Below are 27,226 nucleotides of genomic sequence, written 5' to 3' on the forward strand. Positions count from 1 at the left end.
AGGGGGTTGACTCCAATATGACTGTACTCAGCCCTAATTAGAACTAATGAAGTTTTATTCTCTCTTTTGCTTCTCTCTTCCTCTTCAATGTTTGCACATGGTATCAGAGCCATGTCTGCAGCCTAGAAGAAGAGATTGATTGTGTTCCAAGGGAGGAGAAGCTACACCACCTCTCACATCAATGATGGTGTTATCCTGCAAACAAGCTGGGCTTAGGATGGCTCAGCTCCTCTCAGCTCATTAAAAAAAGATTTGTTCAAACTTGGCTCGAGCCAAATATTGCCAAACATTTTCATTTAAAAAAATATTTAAATGAATAGTGAAGGTGTAACGCCCCAAAATTTCAAACTTGCAAACCCTTTAGAAAACAGGTAAGAGACTAGAAAGATCTCTTACTTTTCATAGTTTGTTTATGAAATCAGCGGAAGATAATTCTTTTGTTGAATTTAGAAAGGCAAGCTGACAACTTTGGGTACGTTAGCTAAAAGAACCAAAACTCACAATCCATATAACTTACAAAACACTTGAAAAAGCCACTTTCATTAAAAGAAGTTCCCAACTAGTACAAACTTCGGATATCCAAAGGAAAATCCGTGACAAAACCAAAAAACATCTAGGACGCGAGCTAAGAGCAAGAAAAAGAAATCTTGAAGTCATCTTGCTATCGTGCCATCGCCCGTGATGTACTTAATCATCACCTGTACCCATAAAATGGGTTAGTTTCGCGAAAAACTAGTAGGTGCACAAGAGAGACTACAAAAAACTGAATTAAGAGCATTTAATTCAGCATGCTAAGCAGTTTAAAGCAGACATGCAGTTAAACAGATAAGCAGTGCAAAACAGGTAAGCAGTGCATGTAATGAAATGGTGGTCTTCAACAAATGCACAAATAACTCACAAACAAGTGTCTATTGGAGACACTACAAGCATGACCCTTGAAAGGGTATAAAAGGAAGAACACTTGAAAAATAAATAATACTTTATTCATGAACAAAATGCTTAAGAAGCATGGTTATTTACATTGAAGGGGTTCACCCCTATATATACAAAAAAGTGGGAGAGAGGAGAGCTCATTTTGAGCTCTCCAAAAGAGACGTTGGATTCCAACGTCTCTTAATATAGCTGTTGGACTACAGTCCAACAACATTTATTATTATAGCTGTTGGACTATAGTCCAACAACATTTATTATAGTTGTTGGACTACAGTCCAACAACTATTTGCACAGTCAAGTTCCTACTTGACTGGATCAAATATCTAGTTTCTATTGAACTAGATGCTAAAAAAGAAAATAAAGAAAAATAGAAAAAGAAAATATAATAATATTAAATAATATATATATATATATATATATATATTACAGTTTACATTTTAACACTCCCCCTCAAACTTACGGTACAATGAGCGAAAGTTTGTCTAAGAGGAAGTGAAATCTGGGAGCAGCGAGAGGCTTTGTGAAGAAGTCTGCTAATTGATATTCTGATGTAACATATGGCAGATCAATGGTTCCATGTAAGTATTCCTCTCTGACATAGTGACAGTCCATCTCAATGTGTTTAGTGCGCTCATGGAATGTCCGGTTGCTTGCAATGTAGATCGCACTTTTGTTGTCACGGCATATCTTTGAAGCTTGCGTTGCTTTAGCTCCCATATCTGCTAGCAATCGTCTGAGCCAAACAACCTCCATAGTGGTGGTTGTCATGGCTCTGTATTCAGCTTCGGTGGAGGAAAGAGAGACTTTCTGCTGCTTCTTGCACCTCCACGAAATTAAGGTTTCACCTAGAAACACGCAAAAACCAGTAGTTGAGTGTCTATTATTGGGATCACCTCCCCAGTCAGCATCAGTATATGCAATTAAATTTAATGAAGATGAAGCAGACAAGAAGAGTCCTCGTGAAAGAGAGGATTTTAAGTATCTAATAATACGCAAAATCGCTCCCATGTGCACGGAGGTGGGAGCATGCTGAAACTGACTGACTGTATGAACCGCATGAGTTATATCTGGCCTAGTAATGGAAAGATAAGAAAGAGCTCCAACAAGCTGTCTATAAGGAGTAGGATCATCAAAAAGTTCTCCATCATCAATTTTCATTTTAACATTGACAACTTCTGGAGTGTCTACTTTCTTATCATCTGTAATTCCAGACCTGGAAACGATATCAAGAGCAAATTTAGATTGAGATATCAAATACCCCCGAGGGGAATAAGCAACTTCAATGCCTAAAAAATATCTTAATAAACCTAAGTCAGTCATTTCAAAGTGAGTTTTAAGAAGAGATTTGATATTTGCAACTCCCTGTTTGTCGCCTCCGGTGATGATCATATCGTCCACATAGAGAAGAAGAAGAATGATGCCTGCATCAGATTTCTTAACAAACAAAGCAGTGTCAGTTAAACAAGGTTGAAAACCAATATCAAGCATAACATGACTAAATCGGTCATACCAGGCTTTTAGAGCCTGTTTAAGACCATAAAGAGCTTTTTCTAGACGAAGAGCTTTACCCTTAAGGATACTAATACCAGGTGGGGCTTCCATGTATACTTCTTCAACGAGATTCTCATTCAGGAAAGCATTTTTGACATCTAATTGAAAGATAGGCCATGTTCTAATGGGGCCAAGGCTATTAAAGTTCTAACAGTGGTCATACGGGCCACAGGAGCAAATGTTTCTTCATAATCGATGCCATACTCTTGGGCATATCCTTTTGCTACTAAACAGGTCTTATATCTTTCCAGGGTCCCATCACTTTTGGTTTTGACTTTGTATACCCACCTACAACCTATAGGTTTCTTACCCGGAGGAATATCTTGTATCGTCCAAGTATTGGCCTTTTCTAGTGCATCCAATTCTATTTTCATGGCTTCTATCCATTCTATATGATTTTTTGCTTGAGAATAGGATGATGGTTCAACATATGATTGTATTAATGTAATGGCGGCCCTATACGTGGGTGAAAAAGATTCATAAGACACAAATTTTTCTGGAGGTTTAGAGATTCTAGACGTTCTTCTAGGTGAGACTTCAGAGTATTTTTGTAATGCACATGGAAGATTTTGCTCTCTACGTCTTGAATATTGTAGACTAACATCCCTATGGATTTGCTCTTCATTATCATCATTTTCAACAACAATAGGACTTTGATCATTGTCAAGGTCACATCCAACATCACATTCATTGGATTTTGAAGTTGGATCAATTAAAAACGAGTATTCAGTGACATCCTTGGATTTTTCAAATTCAAAGAAGCTTTCTTTTTCCAAAAAAGATACATTTCTTGACACATATAATTTGTCATTTTGAAAATCGAAACACCTGTAGCCTTTTTTATTATCAGCATATCCTAAAAAGGCACATGAGATTGCACGAGGAGAGAGTTTGTCATTTCTGTTGGTGAAAACAAAACATTTGCATCCAAAGACTCTTAATCTAGAATAATCTGGAGTTAAATTAACAAGCTTTTCTATTGGAGTTGTATTCTTTAATGAGGAAGATGGCATCCTATTAATGAGGTAGGTGGCAGTTAGGATCGCTTCAGCCCAAAAACTTTTTGGAACTTGATTTGCAATTAGCAATGTCCTAGTAGTTTCCATAATGTGCCGATGTTTGCGTTCGGCTAGGCCATTCTGTTGTGAAGTGTGTGGACATGATCTTTGATGTGTAATACCATGTAAATTGAGATAGTCTTTGAATTCGTTGGACATAAATTCTCCCCCTGAATCAGTGCGAAAAACAGAAATATCATTTTGAAACTTATTTTTAACCATTTTATGAAATATTTGGAAGTTAGCAAAGACATCAGATTTATGTTTAAGAAAATAAATCCAAGTATGTCTAGAAAAGTCATCAACAAAAATGACATAATATGTATAACCACCTTTGGAAATAACTGGTGCGGGGCCCCAAACATCCGAATGTATTAACTCAAGTGGTCGTGAGGAAACAAAAGTTCTACTAAGAAATGGTAACCTTTTCATTTTGCCAAGAATGCAGTCTTTACAAGAAAAATTTTCAGAATTACAAAATTTTTCCAAACTTGGAAAATATTGAATTTTAGACATATGAGGATGGCCAAGCCTTTTGTGCCATAAATCCAATTCTAATTTCTGAATATTATAACAAAATGCATTCTTGGGTAATTCCAAAAAGTCCATGTAATAAAGTTCTCCTTCTCTATGGTCTTCCCCAATCAGCTTCCCTGACTGGCGATTCTGTACCCAACAACCATGAGAAGAGAAGGAGATATTACATCCATAATCAGATATTTGCGAGACAGATAAGAGATTCAAATTAAGTTTAGGGATATATCTAACTTCTGGGATAAAAAATCTTTTGGATTTTTGAAGATTTTCAAAACATCCTATTCCTTTTACTTCAAGAGATGTGCCATCGGCTGTAAAAACCTTTGACGCACTTGAGTTATTTTTAAGACATTTGGATAGACTATTAACATTTGGGGTCATATGAAAAGAAGCACCAGAATCTAAAAGCCAAGGAAAGTTACCTAGACCGGAGAAAGATGCAACTGCCGCTACAGTTGAGGCTTCGGTTGAGGAGGATACCCCTTTGAGAAGAGGTTGAAGGATTTCCATCAGTTGAGCCATAGACACAGGTGCATCTTGATCTTTTGACTCAGATTCAACAGATGCAACTCTTTTTTCTTCTCTTCTTCTTAACTTTGGACATTGAGGCCTATAGTGCCCCGGTTCATGACAATGATGACAAATAACTTTTCTTTTATCAAAGTCGCCGTTTTGCCTTCCAAAATGAGGCGGCTTGTAAGTACGAGTATGATTCCCCGGTCTAGATACAGCTAAAACGGAGTCATCATCAACTTTTGGAGTATTTTTTCTAAGTCTATTTTCCTCCATAGTGAGCTCTTCTATAGTATCAACAATAGAAGGAATTTTTCCACGATGTAAAAGGGCCGATTTGGTGGATTCAAACTCCGGCCTTAGACCATTCACAAATTGATAGAAATGTTCCATATCGAGTTGCTTTTGGCGAAGCTCGATGTCTTCGGCACAATGCCATTTGGGCTCAAGAAGAGCCAACTCTTCCCAAAGTTCGGACAACTCATTATAATATTCTCGAATAGTTTTATCTTTTTGAGTCATTGTCCGAACTTTATCTTGTAAATTGCATACATGTGCAATATCTTTAAGAGAATACATGTTTTTGAGGTATTCCCAAGCCTTATCGACATGCTCAAACTTAGCTAGACTAGAGCATTTTTTAATGTCTATGCTATTGATGAGCCATGACATAATTTTTGCATGCCCTATCCTCCATTCTTTCCATTTCTTTTCATAAGTGGCTAACGCCTTACTCTTCTCTTCTTCTGTTAGAGGAACCTCTTTATCACCCTCTTTTTTGGTAAGAGATAGTTTAGGTTCCAAATCGGAACCATCCACTATACCCCATAAACCTTTTCCCCAAATGTGGTGCTTCATAATCGAAGCCCACATTACATAGTTAGTATCATTTAGCTTCATAGGAATGATGGTGATCTTATCATTGTCATCCATCTTTTACAAGGGTAAGAGAGGAATAAATAGGAGGAGAGAGAGAGAAAAATAAAAAGAAAAGAAAAAGAGTAGACAAAGGAATAAGAGAGGATACAAAACCAAATTTTTTTGTAGCACAAGTTCGCCTTTCTTCAAACAAATCTTCTTGAGCCAAGAACAAGGTGATGAAACACCTTTTGTAAATGTGGCACGGAAATCGAGGCGGAAGCACTTCAAGATCTAAGGATTTCGTAGCTCTGATACCATGTAATGAAATGGTGGTCTTCAACAAATGCACAAATAACTCACAAACAAGTGTCTATTGGAGACACTACAAGCATGACCCTTGAAAGGGTATAAAAGGAAGAACACTTGAAAAATAAATAATACTTTATTCATGAACAAAATGCTTAAGAAGCATGGTTATTTACATTGAAGGGGTTCACCCCTATATATACAAAAAAGTGGGAGAGAGGAGAGCTCATTTTGAGCTCTCCAAAAGAAACGTTGGATTCCAACGTCTCTTAATATAGCTGTTGGACTACAGTCCAACAGCATTTATTATTATAGCTGATGGACTATAGTCCAACAGCATTTATTATAGTTGTTGGACTACAGTCCAACAACTATTTACACAATCAAGTTCCAACAGGAACTTGACTGGATCAAATATCTAGTTTCTATTGAACTAGATGCTAAAAAAGAAAATAAAGAAAAATAGAAAAAGAAAATAATAAAAGAAAATATAATAATATTAAATAATATATATATATATTACAGTTTACATTTTAACAGTGCAAAGCAAGTAAGCAGTGCAACTGTCAAACGTAGCATAACGATTCATTTGATCGTAAGTTGTTAACTACCACGCAACAAGCAAGTCTTATAACCCATAAACCAGTGTTAACAGACTTTATGTTTCGATATTACTGGTCTGCGGGTATGCGCAGACAAAACGTAGAAACAACTGAGACTAGTTCGGGCGTCTGTTATTCTATGTATTTTCAATAACCCGAATAGCTAGTTGAGTCCGCTCCTAAGGGAACGACTTTAGCCGAGAGAGGATTCCCCAAAGGCAGGTACTTGGCAACGGATGCATTCAACTTCTGCAAAAGTCCATGGGATCTACCACCTAAGATCAAGGTTTTAAAACCCGTGACTCGGAACTCGACTCGTTCTTTATTGACTCGTGACTCGGCGGGTCAACTCGGTGACTCGGACCGGGTTTTGTTAACTTTTGATTTTAAAAGAAAAACAATATATAATTTGTCTGAAACCATGTTTTTGAGTAAACATAGTCTCTAAATGTCTGTAAGAATATAAAAACAACTGCAAAGAGCTATAGAGGTTTGCTTGAATAATTGAATTTGATATCTATACAAGCACTTTGACTAATTCATGACTTTAATTAGAGGATTTGGTCACCATGAGTTCAGTCTGCTACTACCTAAGGTTCCTAAAATGGCCAATCATATATGTTAGCTTGTTTTAAAAGTTTTAATTTCCTCTCTAACAAATCCATAAATGTAAAATAGGGATATATGTGCATATTGAAAGTTTACAGAATGCCCAATATCAACATAAATAAGCAATTTTCTCATGTATAAAACTATGCAGGAAATATATTAATGGCACAACTATAAAAAGACTACTAATATTTGAATATGTACAATGCTTGTTCACATAACAAATGGATGATGAAACCTAAATGTGACTTCCCATAGGCACAGTTGACCCTCCATATATAGTGAGAATCATTTCTTTAAAATATTTTGCTAGAATAAGTTGATAACACAGGGTGAACAGTAGTTCGAACAACATGGCAATTTTATTCTATGGATTTAAATGCATTTTTTATCTTTAAATGATTTTTATTTTCTTTTTTATACAAAATCAGGGGGTAACCCTTGTTAAAATATATGTACTTATATATTTCGAAACTGTAATTTGAAACTCAAAAAATAAATTTCAAACATCCCAAAACTCGCCCGAGTCAGGCCGAGTCAAGTCGAGTCAAGCCCGAGTCAAGCCCGAGTTTTGGCTAACCGAGTTTGCCTTGCCGGGTTGACTCGCTGGAGGGTCGAGCCGAGCCGAGCTGAGTCAACGAGTTGACTCGACGAGTTTTAAAACACTGCCTAAGATAATGTCTGGTAGTCCCTTCCCCTAACTCCAATGACTGAAGAGGTCAGATTTTTGCCCGTGGGGTGGTTGTTAACAACCTGTCCATTGGAGTTTTGTACCAATTTATCCGCTCCCTTGACAGAAACACAAGGGCGAATGAGTGCGTCAGGGTAAATTAACTGATGACTCATTCTATATGCTCTGGTCTTTTGACCAAATGAGCATCTTACCTATGAAGGCGATCTCATTTTTATGTGTTTACAACATTGTGCATTTAGCACTGTTCGAGGTCGCACGACCGTCTCATCCGATCATCGCAGTACTAGTGTGTAGTGCACGACTACAAGTACTCTAGGATGAAAGGGGTATAGTCCCTCAATAGGAGCCTCAACAAAAGTGTTCCACAAAGATGTAATGTTTCTCAAACTTTACTTTTGACATTCTTTATCTTTTGAAACAACCAAAAACTTGTGCCAACATTTGGTATGCGATTTTCTAGAATCTCATCCGCTATCGGAGTATCTACATGCCTCACATTACTCGATACCGGCCTCGATAGACGGAATATGGGTTTCTCAACAGAACCCCCCCCCCCGCTAAGAAGTTCGCTCAAGCCCCAATTCGGGGTTACCCGAGATATGTCGAATAGACGAACAGAACCAGTCAAAACACATCCTTCCAAATACTTCGATTTGGGCAGTTTGATGCTTTTGCGCAGCTCCCTAAATTCTCAAGTCAACTTACAGGACTGCTCGCTCGAAAAGTCAGGATCCCTCTCCTTAGAAGAGGATGTATCGCTAAGCTCTCGACTCAACTCTTGTCGCAAGAAGGAGAGCGGTAAATGCCTTTGCATCCTCCACGAGGATGCCCTTATAACACATGCAATGAGCGAAAACCAGAGCGTCATCTGCAATGGCAAGGCAGTAAGGAAACATTTGCAAAAGCAGGAACTTGGGCGCAAAGCACAATGGCAAGGTAAAGACTGTGAGTAGGAGTGCAAACATAAAACCTGGGCGCAAATCGCAACGGCAAAGTAAAGATTGACAGAAAGTAAAAGACAAGGATCGCGAAACCGCGTCCTTGAGTTAAATGCGTACTCGTATAAATATATATATATATATATATATATATATTTAATTGTCTTTTTTAGTTAATTGAACTTAATTCAATTATCCAAGTCCTTCGTGCAATCTTCCCCTACCTTGAGGAGTTGCAAGCTTGCTGGCGCCTGAGGGTGTAAACGATTGACGACTCGGGTCGCGGAACGCGAGCGGGATCCATCGTACGAGCTGCAAACGCGACAGTCTTAGCAAGCTAACACCAAAAACAAAAGGTCGGGGACACTGCCGCTGATCTAACGTGAAGGAAACAGAGGTCGGGGCATCGTGCCCTTGCGCACCTGCTATAAGCGCAAGAAGCAGGGGCAGGGGCTGCAAGCCCCTGCTGACCTGCTGTCAGCAAACTACGATGGGGCAGGGGGTTACACCCATGCCCTCAGAAAGCGAGAGCAGGCAGGGTTGCGCCCCTGCCTAACAAAGTAGAATAGAGGCAGGGGCAAAGCCCCTGCCTATCAACAACGAAGGGGAGACAAGGGGGGCTTCGCCCCTGCCTGACAAACATGCAAAGAGGCAGGGGCTTTGCCCAAACAGGTAGGGGGCGAAGCCCCTGCCTGACGCTAGAGAAGAGGGAGGCAGAGGGCCTTGCCCCTGCCTGTCGAAAAACAACGGAGGCAGGGGCGATGCCCCTGCCTAAAGAGGGAAAAGGGCACAGGGAGGGGGCTCGACCCTTCCCCTGAACAACAAGGGTGCAGGGAGGGGCTCGACCCCTCCCCTGCAACCAGAGGGGGCTCGACCCCTCCCTTACCAAACACGGTGCAGGGGAGGGGCTCGGCCCCTCCCTCGCTAAAAGAAGTCGCAGGGAAGGGGGCTTTGCCCCTCCCCTGCGATTTAGGGCAGCAGGGAGGCGGCTCGGTCCCCCTCCCTGGGCAACAGAGAGGTGAGGGAGAAAGAGAGATGAAAAGAAAAGGAGAAGAGGCGTACCTGCGGGTCGCCGGAGGAAGGGTCGTCGGCGTGCGAGCGTAGGCACCTTACATAACTACACAAACCAAGCTTAATTGGGCTAATCAAGCTCAACCGACCTTGTTTGCCAGATCAAGCTTGGCTCATTTATGTGTACCAAGCTTGAGCCCTTGCTCAAGCTCGGCTCATTTATCTACTTGGACGAGTTCGAGCCGAGCTTGGCTCGTTGTGCACCCCTAATCTTAAGGTTGATGCCAGGTACAATAGAGTGAGTTTTGGTGACCCTGGGATTGAGTTTTGTTGGTATGGGAATTTAGATGAATTACAAATTAAATTTTGTCTGATTTGGAGAAATATTGGAATTTCTGGGATTTTCCAATATTTTCTGGATTTCATGGGGTTTTCTGACCAGATTCAAGAAATCTGTCAGTTCTCATCAGATTTTTTGAGTTTTGGTGTGTGAGATTACTTGTATTCAGGCCATTTTTGATAGTCAAGCTTGAGAAACAGGTTGGGTGTAAAGATTTTCTATTGGTGATGAGTTTTGTTGACATTTTGGGAGTCTACTAGGAGGTAGGCAGATTTTGGGGTTTTAGCTGCATAATATTGAGTTTGTTCCTATAGTTCTGCAAGATATTCATGGATTCAACTTTGGGTATGAATATTTCTACGTATTGGCTGTGATACTTGGGCTGGTTTGCGTTATAGTGAGAAACTTATCTTGTTTTTGGATATCTGCAGTTCTTTGCTTTGATATTGGTGCTTAGTGTGTGACCTTGTGTGGTGGGGTTTTGGATGATTGACATACATCTGTTGACAGTATATACTGGTATTTCTTTCTTTGTTGCTGTTGGTGGTATTTGTGAAAGTATCTCCAACAAGATACTAGGAACAATATTACAACATTCTTGGAAATAAATGCGTATACAAACGCCCAACAAGAACACTTGAAACACTTGTGCACACAATGCACAACACAAACTCACAAATGCACAAATACGAACCCAAAAGTCATAAGTTCCACCAACACAAGCTTGGGCTATAATCCCAAAGCCTTGAAAAATACAATGGAGGAGAGCCCTTTATATAGGGCTTGGAGAGACCCTTGGAGGGGCTCCCACATAGTCGTTGGAGGGGCCCAACGACTAGTGGTGGGCCCCCCAAGGTACAAAGTACAAAGGGTACAAAAATAAAAAAATAAAAAGAATAAAAAGTAAAAAAATACAATACATATTCAAGAAATGAATATGCGCAAAAATGAGAAAAAGACTAAACTACCCCTACGGATAAATAATAGAAATATATATTTTATATATATAATAAGTAGATACATATACATATATATTAATATATGTATATGTATTACCTTATATATATAACATTACATGATTTGATTACATAATTTAACAGTATTCTTGTCCAGCTCTTTTGAGTATTGTTGAAGGGAATTAGAAATATAGAGAAGGGTGAACCCATTCAACTTATTCCGGTAAAGCTTGATGGGTCGAATTATGCATATTGGGCTGAATTTATGGCAGCGTTGATTGAGGGTCAGGGTCTAAAAGGCTACTTAGATGGAACAAGTGAGAAACCCAAGGCAGAAATGATAAAGTATGAGAACTTGATGAATGAATGGAGGATAAACAATGCGAAGGTGAAGTCATGACTCTTTAGCTCAGTGGAACAAATACAAAACATTGCTCTTAATATTGCTAAGTTTCAAGAATCAAAAGATGCTGGGGCATATCTAAAGCAAATATACAAACAAGAAAATTGGGCCAAAGAATATCAATTGAGGCAGGATCTCAAGGCTCTTAGTCAAGAGAGAAAGTCACTCCAGACATTCTTTACAGAGATACAGCAGTTGTGGGTCTCACTAGCCTTGATTGAGTCTAGTGAGAAATGTGTTAAATGCAAGGCTTGCAAGGATTGTTTGGAGTTGGATAACAAGGTAAAAGAAAGAATACGTGTAATAGAGCTACTTATGGCACAGCATCCTAAATATGACAATGTAAGAAGTGTAATACTACATAGAGCTACTCTTCCTACCCTCATTCAAACTCTTTGGCAGAGACAAATATGAAATCACTAGGGACCCACCTAACAGAAGAGTTAATTTTAGCTGTCACTAGACAAAGTTCTGGGCATGGAGGTGCTAGATTTGGTTCAGCAAGGGCACCTAGAGGTGATATGACTCATATGAGTAACGTGAGGTGCCATTACTGCAAGGAGTTAGACTTAGGAGGAAGAAATTCGGTGCAGTTACTAGTTCCACCTCTACTCCCAGGGCTGGTGTAGGAGAGAAGATTTTTGGAAGAGATGAGACTTATCCTTCCATTGTAGCTATCTCCTCAGATTCACAGCAGGTTGTACACTCTCAGCTTGTAGAGAAGATGCAGCATATTTGTCAGTTACTCGCCCAACCATCTATTTCTATACCTTCTTCCTCATGCATTCACTACTTTTACTGCTCTTGCAGGTACTCCTTACATTCGTTTAGGTTGGTTGATAGATTTAGGAGCTCCATGTCATATGACAGCCAATGAAATCTATATTAATCAACCCTAGACCATGTGGTGGAGCCTTGCACTGCCAATGAATCGATTATGAATGTATCAAAAATCGGTTCTATCATGTCATCTTCTAATTCCCAAGTCAAGTTGAATGTTCCTAATATTTACCTTGTTCCTTCTCTAGCTATGAACTTATTTTTTGTTGGACAAATTACACAACAAGATTGTAATATTTTTACTTCTGATGGTTGTTATGTGCAGGATTGGGATTGGTCGTAGAGGGAGACATATCTACTACGTAGATAGTCTTGATTTGGGGTCTCGTGCATTGATCGAGTCTAGTCTTAGTGCCACAGTTTTTGAATTCTATTGTTTTGTGGCATCAGTGATTAAGTCATGTTTCCAGTTTTAGGCTTTAGTATATTTTGTCTGGTAGATTGCAGGAAGAGTCTAGGGTTGTAGAGTATGATAAAGTGTTGTGAAAGTTGTAAATTGGCCAAAGGCCATGCTCTGTCTTTTCCATCTAGGGAGGTTGAGTCAACGAGCCCTTTTGATCTTGTACACTCTGATGTTTGGGGGCATTCTCCTATGGCTTCTAAGGGATATTCAGTATATTTTGTCACTTTCACTTTTATAAATGATTGTACAAGATTTACATGGATATATTTTACAAAATATAGAAGTGAGTTATATGAATTTTTCATAAAGTTTTGCATATTTATTGAGACTCAATTCTCTACTAGAATAAAAAACTTTTGCTCGGGGAATAATATATTGAGCCAAATTTCATGATGTCCTTTGTGAGATGGGAATTATTCATCAAAAATCTTTTCCATACACTCCTAAACAAAATGGTATTGCAAAAAGGAAAAACAGGCCCATACTTGAAACCACTAGAGCTCTTTTGTTTGCTCGTTGTGTGCCTAGGATGTATTGGGCTGAAGTTGTTAGAATAGCAATTTGATTAATTGTATTCCAGCGAGTGTCTTGGAAAGGTGACTCCATTTGAAAAAATATATAAAAGAAAGTCTGACTATGTTCCTCAAAGGTCTTTAGAAGTACATGTTTTGTTCTGATTCCACCTCACCAAAGGTATAAACTGTGAAGTGTTGCTTCTTGGGGTATCTAGAGGGCCAAAAAGAATACATGTGTTATGATCATGTGTTAAAAAAGATATGGATATCTAGACATGTAGAATTTGTGGAAGATAGACCATAATTTTGTTTTGAAAAGGAAAATTTTAGAGATAAATTTGATTTCTCTTTTCTTGTTCCCTTTCCTAAAAATGTTGAAATGGAAAAAGAGAATGGATCTATGTCACATAGGTATGGGTGTAGATGTGGATACTGGTGCGGGTGTAGAGGGTGCAACACAATAATTTCAAAAAACTTGGGTTCGGAGGTGCATATATATGTTTGTATGTGCATTTATATATTTATATCAGGGTTACCAGAAGCGTCATAGGACAAGGGGAAGTGCGCTTCCCCGAAGCGCATTTCGGAACCGCGAAACGTGGCACTTCTAAAACGTGCTAGAAAGCGCCAAAAAATTTTGAAAAGCGTATTTCCCATTTAGGAGAAGTGCGCTTCCCCATTAATGGGAAGCTCACTTCCCCTTTTTTTGTTTTTTTTTTTTATTTTTTTCTTCTTGTTTTTCTTTTTTTATCCACTTTTTCGCTTTCCCCTCGCTTCCAGTTCACTTCTCTTCTCACTTTCGAAACGATTCCTGGTTCGCTTTAAAGTCGTCTCGAGCTTCTCGCTTCCTAAAATTTTGAAAGTGCCTCGCTTCCCACTCCCGCTTTCCTGACTGAAAATGTAAAACCCACGTTTCAAAAAAAAAAATTTATCAGACCCGGGCCCGCCATCGATAGGGTTTTAAGATAACCCGACTTGAGAAGGGGATTTTGAGAAAACCCCTTCCCGAGCGACGCAACACCCGCCCCCCCCCCTCCACCTACGATTTCGGGGAGATTAGGGGAAACCCATCGGGGTTTCCCCATTCATCGCCCCCCCCCCCCAACCTGAGGCTTTTAAAAGCACTGCAGGGGGGCGGGGGAAGGCACACAACCCTTCGCCCCCAGCACGCCGCCCACAATCTCCTCGCGACGACCCCCTCCTCCTTCTCTGCGGTCGCCACCGCCGCTGCGCCCCACGCCGACGCCGGCAACCGCCTCCCAGGTACGCCACTCCTCCTCCTCCCTTTTCTCCTCCCTCTTCTCTTCCTCACCCCCCCCCCCCCTCTCTGTCACCTCGTCGGGAGGCCGACAGGCGGCTCACAGCCCCTGCCGCGGCCTCCCCTGGGCCCATCGGAGGCCCGACAGGTGGCCTATGGGGCCCCTGTCATTCCCTTTTCATCTCGGGATTTGACGGAGTGCCGCCAGGGGACCGAGGCCCCTGCGACACTCCCCCCTGACCCTGTGGGTGATAGGAAAACCGACGGGAGGTCGGTTGCCCTCCCTGTCACCTCCCATCCCGATCACTTTCTCCTTGTCGGCAGGGGTTGGCCCCCTGCAGCCTCTCGGCAGGGGCTGGCCCCTGCCACCTTCGTGTTGTCGGCAGGGGCCCCGCCCCTGCCGTCTCGTGGTCGTCAGCAGGGGCTGGGGGCCCTGCCGTCTGGTGCTTTCGGCAGGGGCTGGCCCCCCTGTCGTCTTGTGCCGTCGGCAGGGACTGACCCCTGCCGTCCTGTGCTTTCGGCAGGGGCTGGCCCCCTGCCGTCCTGTGCTGTCGGCAGGGGCTCAGCCCCTGCCGTCCTGTGCTGTCGGCAGGGGCTCAGCCCCTGCCACTTCGTTGCTGTCGGCAGAGGCTCAGCCCCTGCCACTTCGTGGCTGTCGGCAGGGGCTGGCCCCCCTGTCGTCTCGTGCTGTCGGCAAGGGCTGGCCCTCTGCCACTTTGGTGCTGTCGACAGGGGCTCAGCCCTTGCCACCTGGTGGTTGTCGGCAAGGGCTCAGCACCTGCTGCTTCGTTGTTGTCGGCAGTGGCTGGACCCCTGCCGCCTCGTTGCTGTCGACAGGGGTTGGCCCCCTGCCGCCACGCTATTTTCGACAGGGGCTCATCCCCTGTCGCCCCGCTATTGTCGGCAGGCAGGGGCTTGTCCCCTGTCGCTTGTCTGTTTTCAGCCAGCAGGGGCACACCCCGGCTGCCTCTCTCTTTTCCGATCGACAGGCCGATTTTCTATTTCTCCGCATGATAAATAGAATAGCGCTGAATTCTCATACTTTTGCAGACATCGTATCGAACCCCGCTCTGGCTCCGCGGCCTGAGCCTCGTATCATCTACACTCGTAGACGCACGCAGCTGCACGGCATCCCGAGGTAGGAGAAAGTCGCACGAAGAGTTTGTATGAACAAAATAAAATAAGACTTCTGAGATAAAATAGTTATTTTGCATACCTGCTTATCTGAAGAAGTATTGGCTGGTCAGAGTTTTACTCTTTTTTATTCTTTTGAAATTGCATGCTTAATGTAAATTCTTTGGGTAGACTCATTCTAGAAAGAATCAAGTAGTTTAATTGGCATACGTGTTTACCTGTAGGATTACTTAACTCATGATTGTTTGTTCTGCATGCTTATTCTTTTGAAACTGCATACTTAAGGTAGACTTTGTGAATAGACTCATTTCTGGAGAGAAAACCACTGTAATTGCTATTGTAACCGAACCTTAAGGCATGTACGGTATGAATTTTTATTTTTATGTGAGGTCATGGAGTATCTTGAAGTGGGAAATCAACACTTTATTGATTTTGATGTGATAATGTCGGCCTCCACAGGCCAATTGCTCAAAGAACAATACATGTCATGTATGAACCAAAACAATCATAAAACATTATGTTGCCCTCTCATCGTAGTTGTACCTCTAGGAAGGTACGATTGTACTTTTGGACAAATACGTCCCATGTGGGTTACGATGGTTGGATGATGAGGTTGTAGCAACCTCGATGTGGTGATCATTCGCCTTCACAGGCAAGATGCTCGAGTGGGTTTAATAGACCAGAGCATGTAGGATGGGGCGGCGGTTAAGAAACCCCCGTCGTACCCATTCGACCTTCACGGTTCATCAAGGGAGAGGATGGATGGTACAAAAACTCCGATGGACAGGTTGTTAACAACCACCCCACGGGCAAAAGACTCGGCTTCCCCAGTCATCGGAGTTAGGGAAATTGGGATTACCATAAATTATCCTAGGTGGTAACTCCCAGGTACTTCTGCAGAAGTTGGATGCATCCATGGGCCACGAATGCCTTTGGGGATTTACTCTCTTGATCACTGATCGTCCCCTTAGGAGCGGACTCAGTTAGCTATCCGGGTTAATGAAAACACCTGACATAATAAACCCCCGGATCGGTCTGGGCTGTTTGTACGTTTCGCGTCTGTGCGTACCCACAGGTCAGTTAATATCAGAACTTAAATAATATCTCTTTGAACAGTTGTGGATGATTGAGACTTACACTGCTTGAAATGCTTCAACTAACAGCTCTTTGCACATATTACACTTGTTAGAATAGATTACAATGGTATTGATTGTTTAAATATCATAAATGCTTATCTCATAAATGTCCTGCTTTATTTTCATTCTACTTATCTGTTCGTGCACCTACTGGTTTGTTATGAAACTGACCCATTTCATGGGCAGGTGAGGAGTAGGACTTCACAGGCGGCCGATGGCGTGGTGCAATATGGATCAAGATTTATCTTCTTTCTGCTGGCGGTTTGGCTCTGAGTTTTTTTGAGTTTTCTTTAGATTATTGAACTTTGGAACAAAATGCTCATTTTGTAATAAACTGTAGATTTTTAATCTATTGCCTTATTTCCTCAATTCCTTTAAGTTGTTGTTCATGTAAATGATGGTTTTTCAGCTAACGTACCCAGGATTGTTGACTTGTGCTCCTTTCTAAATATCTTTCGCTGTCGTTTTTAAAAGTTAAAACTTTAAATCTTTGAAAGGTTTTTCGATAAGGTTTTCGAAATCACAAGTCGAAATTTTGGAGTGTTACAACTTAGTATCAGAGTCAGATCAGAAAGAGGTGAATCTTGACTATTGAGCATCCGATCGCGCTGTAAGTAAGTCTTTGATATTTTATAGCATGTTTAGACTAAATTATATTCTTGTTTTATTCGTAGTATCGTCGGATAGATGGATCCGTTTACTGGTTCTAGTGGTAGTCACGGTAGGGGCACGCGTAGGGTGCGTGGCCGTTCCGTAAGGGAGACGGGCAGACATGGGATGTTCAGGGCTGGTTACTAGGCTAACCGTCCTCCTCTACCCATTTTTGCGGATGAGCAAGGCTTCCCACTACCGATCGCCTACCAAATACCCTTGGCAGCAGCGTGGGCTGAGGTGCATGCTCGAGAAGGTGGTTTTGCGCCTTCACACGTTCGGGTGCACCATCAGACACCACAGGAGTCATCGGGAGATTTTGTTCCCCCTGAGTTAGCAGATGAGTGTGTTTTCTGTGGAGAATCAGGGCACACCATGGATGTTTGCCTCCACAAGGCCGAGCATGACGGCAAGATCGCAATTTCGACTGCAGGCGAGCAACAGCCACCTCCAGCAGACCCGGTGGGTGGTGTATCACCCACATACACGCCTGCGACGGATTCTTCAAGTTATAGTCTTGGCTCACCGAAATATACTCCGGCGACGCCTCTCTACGGGCAGGAGACCTCCTACGGGGAGCCACTTCCCTTCACCCCTAAGCGCAGATTCAGGCGCACAGGCAATAGAAGGGAATATCTTAAGAAGTACTCTAGCCGTCCCTAAGGGGAGGTAGCACCTACTCAGTTTTGTTGGAGTCTGTGAACTCATTTATAATTACGGAATAGAACTTTTGCTTATGTACCAGCACAGCTGGATTCTAAATAATTGACTTTCTTAATAAAGATCTATGTTTTTGCCTTCGCTCTTATACTTATGTCTGCTTGTGCGTCTTTAGTATTTTTGACTATTAATCTTGGTTGCTTTTTAAGGATGGCGGGAAACTCAAGCCACAGCATGGCTGATGAGTTGCGTGAGCAGAGGGGATTCATGATGGATACCCTCAACTACTTGGCTGAAGCAATTCGTAACTAGGGTCGTCCCCAGCAGGATCCGGGTTCTCTTGTTGGGAATACACCAACCGCCACATATGAAAAATTTCTGAAGCTTGACCCTCCTACCTTCTCTGGCAAGGTTGACCCTGACTTGGCGGAGAGTTGGGTCAAAGAGGTGGAACGGGTGTTCCAAGTGTTGTCCGTCCCTGACGAGAAGAAGACAATGTTCGGGTCCTTTCGATTGAAGGACGACGCTCGCGAGTGGTGGGACACTACCCGGGAGGTGCAGTTTCCAGGCGCGGAGGTGATTCCTTGGGAGGCCTTCCGGAGGGTTTTTCTCGGAAACTATTTCCCTCCTCATGCGAGGGAAAAGAAGAAGGTGGAATTTCTGGAGTTGTGCCAAGGCAGCTTAAGTCTGAATGAATATATCGCCAAATTTCAACGGTTGGAGCGCTATTGTCCTCACCTATTCGAAGATGATCACGAGGGGGCTGGAAAGTTCATTCGCGGACTGAAGGAAGAACTCAGGCATAGGGTTCTCACCAGCATGCCAGCGACTTTTTCTACGGCGGTAGCAGCAACCACCCTACTGAACGAGGATTGGGAGCGTTCAAAAAGTGTGCAAGCCAAGAAGTCACCCGCGTCAGGTGGTGATCAGAAGAAGACCTATTCTGGCGGCTCAGGGCAGCGGCCACCATTACCAGTGAAGACTGAGGGAGGGAAGAAGCAGTTCCCTCCGGCAAAGCGCCAACGACAGCAGGGCCATCCACCACCCAGGCAGCCGTCTGGAGATAACTTCCCCAGGTGCAAGAGGCCTCACGTAGGACAACCTTGTCCGCGGGACACTGGCGGATGCATGTACTGTGGCAAGATGGGTCATTTTTTACGCGACTGCCGGAAGAAAGCAGCAGATGACCTCAAGTGAACCGGCAACGTATCTCAGCCTCCTCGACCACCTCATCAGCAGCAACAACGAGCACAACCAAACAGTGCCAGGGAGCTAGGTCGAGTTTATGCAGCCACGGTCGATCAATTGACAAAAGGGGATCTCGTTCAAGGTACCATTCTTGTTGCTGATCAAGCAGCTTTTGCACTCTTTGATTGTGGTGTTACACACTCGTTTGTTTCAGAAAAATTCGTAAAACAATTGCATATAACTGTAAAACCACTTGATAACGCTTTAGATGTGTATAACCCCGTTGGGAAGAACACAGTTTGCACCACTTACATACCTGAATTGGACGTAGTTGTGGCAGAGCGGCACTTGCCTGCTTGTGCTATCCTGCTTGAGATGACAGAATTTGACGTCATCCTAGGCATGGATTAATTGCACAAGTATCATGCCAAGATATTTTGTCGTGATGGCAAGATCGTTTTATCACCTCCAGGCTCTCCGAGAGTAGAATTTAGAATTCCCAGACCTGTTCGAGCAAGCCGGACGATCTCGGCGCTTAAGGCGCAGAACTTCTTGCGAAAGGGATGCACTGCCTTTTTGGTTAGTGTTATCCAATCTGATCCAATGCCTATTCCCATCAATGAGTTGGATGTAGTTCGCGATTATCCCGACGTTTTTCCTAAAGAACTATCGGGACTTCCACCGTCTCGTGAGGTAGAATTCAATATTGAATTGCTACCAGGTACGACGTCGATCTCTAAAGCACCCTACAGAATGGCGCCAGCTGAGCTTGAGGAGCTGAAGAAGCAATTGCAGGAGTTATTGGATCAGGGATTCATTCGCCCCAGCGTTTCTCCTTGGGGAGCTCCTGTGCTCTTCGTGAAGAAGAAGGACGGGACCTTGCGTCTGTGCATCGACTATCGAATGCTCAACCAGGCCACAATAAAAAACAAGTACCCATTGCCACGTATCGAAGACTTGTTCGATCAACTACAAAAGGCTAAGGTTTTCTCGAAAATCGATCTTAGGTCTGGATACCATCAGCTCAGAATCAGGAATGATGATATTCCCAAGACTGCTTTTCGTACGAGATACAGTCATTACGAGTTCACAGTCATGCCGTTCGGACTGACCAATGCCCCAGCAGCCTTTATGGACTTAATGAATAGGGTGTTCAAGCCATTTTTGGACACCTTCGTGATCGTGTTCATCGACGACATCTTGGTGTACTCAGAAAGTCGAGAGCAACATCGAGAGCATCTAACCATTATGTTGGAGACCTTGCGAAAGGAACGTTTATATGCCAAGTTCTCTAAATGTGAATTCTGGCTCGAGGAAGTCATGTTTATGGGACACGTTATTTCTAAGGAAGGAGTGTTTGTGGACCCTGCAAAGGTTGAGGTTGTACTCAGTTGGCAGCAACCAAAGAACGCACGTGATATCAGGAGTTTTCTTGGACTAGCGAGTTACTACAGAAGATTCATTCAGGATTTTTCTAAAATTGCGTTACCCCTGACGAAGTTGCTGAAGAAAGAGGCTAAATTCTTATGGGACGAGAAGTGCGAGGCGAGTTTTCAATTATTGAAGGAGCGACTTACCAGTGCTCCTATTTTGACCGTACCTTTTGGTAAGGGTGGATTCGTGATTTATATTAATGCCTATGGGTCAGGCCTAAGGGCTGTGCTGATGCAAAATGAGAAAGTGATCGCTTACGCTTCTCGGCAACTTAAAATTCACGAGAAGAACTACCCAACTCACGATTTAGAGTTAGCTGCGGTGGTGTTCGCACTGAAGATATGGCGACACTAATTGTATGGGGAGCAATTTGAGGCATTCGCCGATCATAAGAGCCTTAAGTATCTATTTTCGCAGAAAGAATTGAACATGAGACAATGGCGTTGGCTTGAATTCCTCAAGGATTACGACTTCACCCTCTCCTACCACCCAGGAAAGGCGAACGTAGTGGCTGACGCCCTCAGCCGCAAAGCACCGGAAGTTTCGATTAATGCCTTATTTGCTGGATGGAGGTTGGTCGAAGACCTAGCCTCTTGGGAACCTTTCGCTATCACTCAAGGTTCAATCGGTTTATCCCACCTTGTTGCTTAGCCTGAGCTACTAGCGAGAATCATCAATGGGCAGAAAACATATGCACGCTACGAGAAGCTGAAGGCTCAAGCGATACTGGCAGATACACCTTTTCGTCTGAAGGAGGATGGAAGTATATGGTTGAAGGAGCGCCTTTGGGTTCCTGATGACCTAGTCCTTCGAGATGAAATTCTTGCGGAAGCCCACAAGTCTAGATACACCATTCACCCTGGCGGCACGAAGATGTTCAAGGACCTACAACGCAGTTATTGGTGGAACGGTATGAAGCGAGACGTGACTGAGTATGTCTCGAAGTGTTTAATGTGTCAGCAGACTAAGATCGAGCACCAGAGACCCGGTGGGGTCATGCAGCAGATAGAGATCCCTCTATGGAAGCGGGAAGATGTCACTATGGACTTCATTAGTCGGTCTACCGAGGACGCGGAGGAAGCATGACGCGATTTGGGTGATCGTCGATAGACTCACCAAGTCTGCTCACTTCCTACCTATCCGTCTCAACCAATCGTTGGATAGTCTCGCTGATCTCTATGTTAGAGAGATTGTGAGACTGCACGGTGTTCCGGTCTCGATTATCTCTGATTGTGATCCTAGGTTCACTTCAAGGTTTTGGGGGCAACTTCAGCTGACTTTGGGCACAAAGCTGAAGTTCAGTACTGCGTTTCACCCTCAGACTAACGAGCAGTCGGAACGTACGATTCAGACCTTGGAAGACATGCTTCGAGCCTGTATGATGGACTGGAAGGGAGAGTGGGATTCTCACATCAGTCTGGCGGAATTCGCGTATAACAACAGCTATCATGCGAGCATCGGGATGGCCCCATACGAAGCTTTGTATGGGAGGCCGTGCCGATCACCTGTTTACTAGGACGAGGTTGGCGAACGAAGATTGGAGGAACCTATAGTTTTGCAACACTATACTCAACAAGTGCAAATGATTCGGGAACAACTTCGTACCGCTCAGAGTCGGCAGAAAAGCTATGCAGATAGACGCCGACAAGAGCTTACCTTCGATATTGGCGAGATGGTTTTTGTTAAGGTATCTCCGACGAAGAGCGTATTTCGGTTCAGGAAGAAGGGAAAGCTAGGTCCTAGATACGTCGGACCGTTCGAAATCCTGGAGCGGATTAGAGAAGCAGCTTATCGCGTGGCGTTACCTCCTCAATACGCCCAGATCCATAATGTTTTTCACGTATCCATGTTGAGGAAGTACGTTCACGATCCATCGCACATCATTCATTATGATGTTGTGGACATTAGAGGGGACTTGACATTCGAAGAAAGACCGGTGGAGATCGTCGACCGTCGTGACCAAGTGCTAAGATCAAAGAACATTTCCTTCGTAAAGGTTCGGTGGCAACATCATGAAATTGACGAATGTACTTGGGAACCTGAGAACGATATCAGGGAAAAATGTTCTGACCTGTATTTTTTACTCTTTAAGACAATACATATTTCGCGGACGAAATTCTTTTAAGAGGGGTAGGATGTAAAACACACGTTTCAAAAAAAAAATTTATCAGACCCGCGGCGTATCGGGTCCGGACCCGACCTGGGCCCGCCATCGATAGGGTTTTAAGATAACCCGACTCGAGAAGGGGATTTTGAGAAAACCCCTTCCCGAGCGCCGCAACACCCCCCCCCCCCCCCCTCCACTTACGATTTCGGGGAGATTAGGGGAAACCCATCGGGGTTTCCCCATTCATCGCCCCCCCTGAGGCTTTTAAAAGCACTGCAGGGGGGCGGGGGAAGGCACACAACCCTTCGCCCCCAGCACGCCGCCCTCGATCTCCTCGCGACGACCCCCTCCTCCTTCTCTGCGCTCGCCACCGCCGCCGTCGCTGCGCCCCACGCCGACGCCGGCCACCGCCTCCCAGGTACGCCACTCCTCCTCCTCCCTTTTCTCCTCCCTCTTCTCTTCCTCACCCCCCCCCCCTCTCCGTCACCTCGTCGGGAGGCCGACAGGCCGCTCACAGCCCCTGCCGCGGCCTCCCCTGTGCCCATCGGGGGCCCGACAGGTGGCCTATGGGGGCCCTGTCGTTCCCTTTTCATCTGGGGATTCTCCGGAGTGCCGGCAGGGAACTGAGGCCCCTGCGACACTCCCCCCTCACCCTGTGGGTGATAGGGAAACCGACAGGAGGTCGGTTGCCCTCCCTGTCACCTCTCATCCCGATCTCTTTCTCCTTGTCGGTAGGGGTTGGCCCCCTGCCGCCTCTCGGCTGTCGGCAATGGCTGGCCCCTGCCACCTTCGTGCTGTCAGCAGGGGCCCCGCCCCTACCGTCTCTTGGCCGTCGGCAGGGGCTGGCCCCCCTGCTGTCTGGTGCTTTCGGCAAGGGCTGGACCCCTGTCGCTTCGAGGCCGTCGACAGGGGCTGGCCCCCCTGCCGTCCAGTGTCGTCGGCAGGGGCTGACCCCTGTCGTCCTGTGCTTTCGGCAGGGGTTGGCCCCCTGCCGTCCTGTGCTTTCGGCAGGGGATGGCCCCCTGTCGTCCTGTGTTGTTGGCAGGGGCTCAGCCCCTGCCACTTCGTTGCTGTCGGCAGGGGCTCAGCCCCTGTCACTTCGTGGTCGTCGGCAGGGGCTGGCCCCCCTTTCGTCTCGTGCTGTCGGCAGGGGCTGGCCCCCTGCCACTTTGGTGCTGTCGGCAGGGGCTCAGTCCTTGCCACCTGGTGGTTGTCGGCAAGGGCTCAGCACCTGCTGCTTCGTTGCTGTCGGCAGTGGCTGGACCCCTGCCGCCTCGTTGCTGTCGACAGGGGTTGGCCCCCTGCCGCCACGCTATTTTCGACAAGGGCTCATCCCTTGTCGCCCCGCTATTGTCGGCAGGCAGGGGCTTGTCCCCTGTCGCTTGTCTGTTTTCAGCCAGCAGGGGCACACCCCTGCTGCCTCTCTCTTTTCCGATCGACAGGCCGATTTTCTATTTCTCCGCATGATAAATAGAATAGCGCTGAATTCTCATACTTTTGCAGACATCGTATCGAACCCCGCTCTGGCTCCGCGGCCTGAGCCTCGTATCATCTACACTCGTAGACGCACGCAGCTGCACGGCATCCCGAGGTAGGAGAAAGTCGCACGAAGAGTTTGTATGAACAAAATAAAATAAGACTTCTGAGATAAAATAGTTATTTTGCATACCTGCTTATCTGAAGAAGTATTGGCTGGTCAGAGTTTTACTTTTTTTTATTCTTTTGAAATTGCATGCTTAATGTAAATTCTTTGGGTAGACTCATTCTAGAAAGAATCAAGTAGTTTAATTGGCATACGTGTTTACCTGTAGGATTACTTAACTCATGATTGTTTGTTCTGCATGCTTATTCTTTTGAAACTGCATACTTAAGGTAGACTTTGTGAATAGACTCATTTCTGGAGAGAAAACCACTGTAATTGCTATTGTAACCGAACCTTAAGGCATGTACGGTATGAATTTTTATTTTTATGTGAGGTCATGGAGTATCTTGAAGTGGGAAATCAACACTTTATTGATTTTGATGTGATAATGTCGGCCTCCACAGACCAATTGCTCAAAAAACAATACATGTCATGTATGAACCAAAACAATCATAAAACATTATGTTGCCCTCTCATCGTAGTTGTACCTCTAGGAAGGTACGATCGTACTTTTGGACAAGCACGTCCCATGTGCGTTACGATGGTTGGATGATGAGGTTGTAGCAACCTCGATGCGTGCATTTAGCACAATGCTGAGATCACATAAATGGTGACCATTCGCCTTCACAGGCAAGATGCTCGAGTGGGTCTAATAGACCAGAGCATGTAGGATAGGGCGGCGGTTAAGAAACCCCCGTCGTACCCATTCGACCTTCACGGTTCATCAAGGGAGAGGATGGATGGTACAAAAACTCCGATAGACTGGTTGTTAACAACAACCCCACGGCCAAAGACTCGGCTTCCCCAGTCATCGGAGTTAGGGGAATTGGGATTATCATAAATTATCATAGGTGGTAACTCTCAGGTACTTCTGCAGAAGTTGGATGCATCCATGGGCCACGAATGCCTTTGAGGATTTACTCTCTTGGTCACTGATCGTCCCCTTAGGAGCGGAGTCAGTTAGCTATCCGGGTTAATGAAAACACCTGACATAATAAACCCCCGGATCGGTCTGGGTTGTTTCTACGTTTCGCGTCTGTGCGTACCCACAGGTCAGTTAATATCAGAACTTAAAGAATATCTCCTTGAACACTTGTGGATGATTGAGACTTACATTGCTTGAAATGCTTCAACTAACAGAGCTTTGCACATATTACACTTGTTAGAATAGATTACAATGGTATTGATTGTTCAAATATCATAATTGCTTATCTCATAAATGTCCTGCTTTATTTTTATTCTACTTATTTGTTCGTGCACCTACTGGTTTGTTATGAAACTGACCCATTTCATGGGCAGGTGAGGAATAGGACTTCACAGGCGGCCGATGGCGTGGTGCAATATGGATCAAGATTTATCTTCTTTCTGCTGGCGGCTTGGCTCTGAGTCTTTTTGAGTTTTCTTTAGATTATTGAACTTTGGAACAAAATGCTCATTTTGTAATAAACTGCAGATTTTTAATCTATTGCCTTATTTCCTCAATTCCTTTAAGTTGTTGTTCATGTAAATGATGGTTTTTCAGCTAACGTACCCAGGATTGTTGACTTGTGCTCCTTTATAAATATCTTCCGCTGTCGTTTTTAAAAGTTAAAACTTTAAATCTTTGAAAGGTTTTTCGATAAGGTTTTCGAAATTACAAGTCAAAATTTTGGGGCGTTACAGAAAACTTTGATTTATATATATATATATACTATTAGATTAAACTAGACTTGGTTAGGATTAACCAAATCTACTTTTGGACAGAAATGGACCTCAGTGTGGTTGACTTCACTTGACATAAAGGAAGTTGTGTCCAAGTGTCGCACTGGCATCGGTGCGGGTGCAACGCGCATGCATTGCGTTGTTAGAAGAGTTCACGTCACATAGGAATGGAGTTATGACATATAGTAGGAGAACACCTGGAGTTAAACCCATGTCATTCTATGAGCAGCATATTGAAGAGATGGACAATCCTTTTCGACCAAGCTCAAATGCTCCTTCCATTGATTTTGATCATGTAGTCAAGGATCCTCCCCACCTGAGGCACATCATAGCACATAACCTTCAGTCTCTCCTACTCAGTTTGTCTCATATGAACCTTTTTCTGCTATTCACCAATCATTTCTTGCTTTGATTAATTCCTACTATAAACCTAAAACCTACGATGAAGCTATTCTAAATCCAGGGTGGCAACATGCTATGAGTGAGGAGTTGAATGCTTTGGATGGGATGAAGGCCTGGGAGTTAGTAAAGTTACAATAAGGAAAAAAATATAGTTGGATGCAAGTGAGTGTAGAAGGTTAAGACTCAAGCTGATGAAGCAATTGAAAGATACAAAGCAAGACTTGTAGCTAAAGGCTACAGCCAGCAATGTGAAATAAATTTTGCAGAGACCTTTGCATTTGTAGCACATATGGCCACAATCAGAACTTTGTTAGTAGTTGTTGCAGTGAGAAGATGGGATTTGTGGTAGTTGGATGTGAAGAATACATTTTTAAATGGTGATCTTGAAAAAAAAAAGTGCATATGAAATTGCCATAAGGAGTGAAAGATTCAAAAAGAAGTGTGCACCATGCATTGTATGATTTAAAGCAAGCGCATTGAGTGTTCCCTTGCTACTTACAGTGTACAGTTGCGCTTAGAGTCTGTTTTGCTTTTGTTGAGTCTGATGTAAGCTGCCCGGTTCAGGTGAATCAATACCCCGAAGGGGCAGCCCGTATACTTGAACTGTAATAGCCTGCGGGCAAAATTGTGAATGAAGTAAATGCGTTGAGCTTTCTTTTGTTCACCCTCGTTGTGATCGCTTCTTGTGATTGCAATTTCTCTCTCTCTATTCTCTCTTGCTCTCTTGCACTCTGATTACAAGCTTCCGCGACCGGCAAGCGAGCTGACGAGTAGGCTTGCGGCGGTAAGGAAGGACCGTCGCGCTGCGCTGGCCCATTGAAGGAAATAGGCCTGTGACAAGTG

General features: G+C 44.0%; 1 protein-coding gene across 1 annotated transcript in view; it reads right to left on the reverse strand.

Moving 5' to 3' along the window:
• Window positions 1–27,226, reverse strand: part of LOC149823323 (histidine-containing phosphotransfer protein 2-like) — a 75,223-nt gene that overhangs the window by 22,801 nt on the left and 25,196 nt on the right. The gene's annotated exons all lie outside the window — the stretch shown is intronic.

This window comes from Nuphar pumila, chromosome 10 (genome assembly GCF_984573655.1).
Source record: "Nuphar pumila chromosome 10, dmNupPumi1.hap1.1, whole genome shotgun sequence".
NCBI classification, from domain to species: domain Eukaryota; kingdom Viridiplantae; phylum Streptophyta; class Magnoliopsida; order Nymphaeales; family Nymphaeaceae; genus Nuphar; species Nuphar pumila.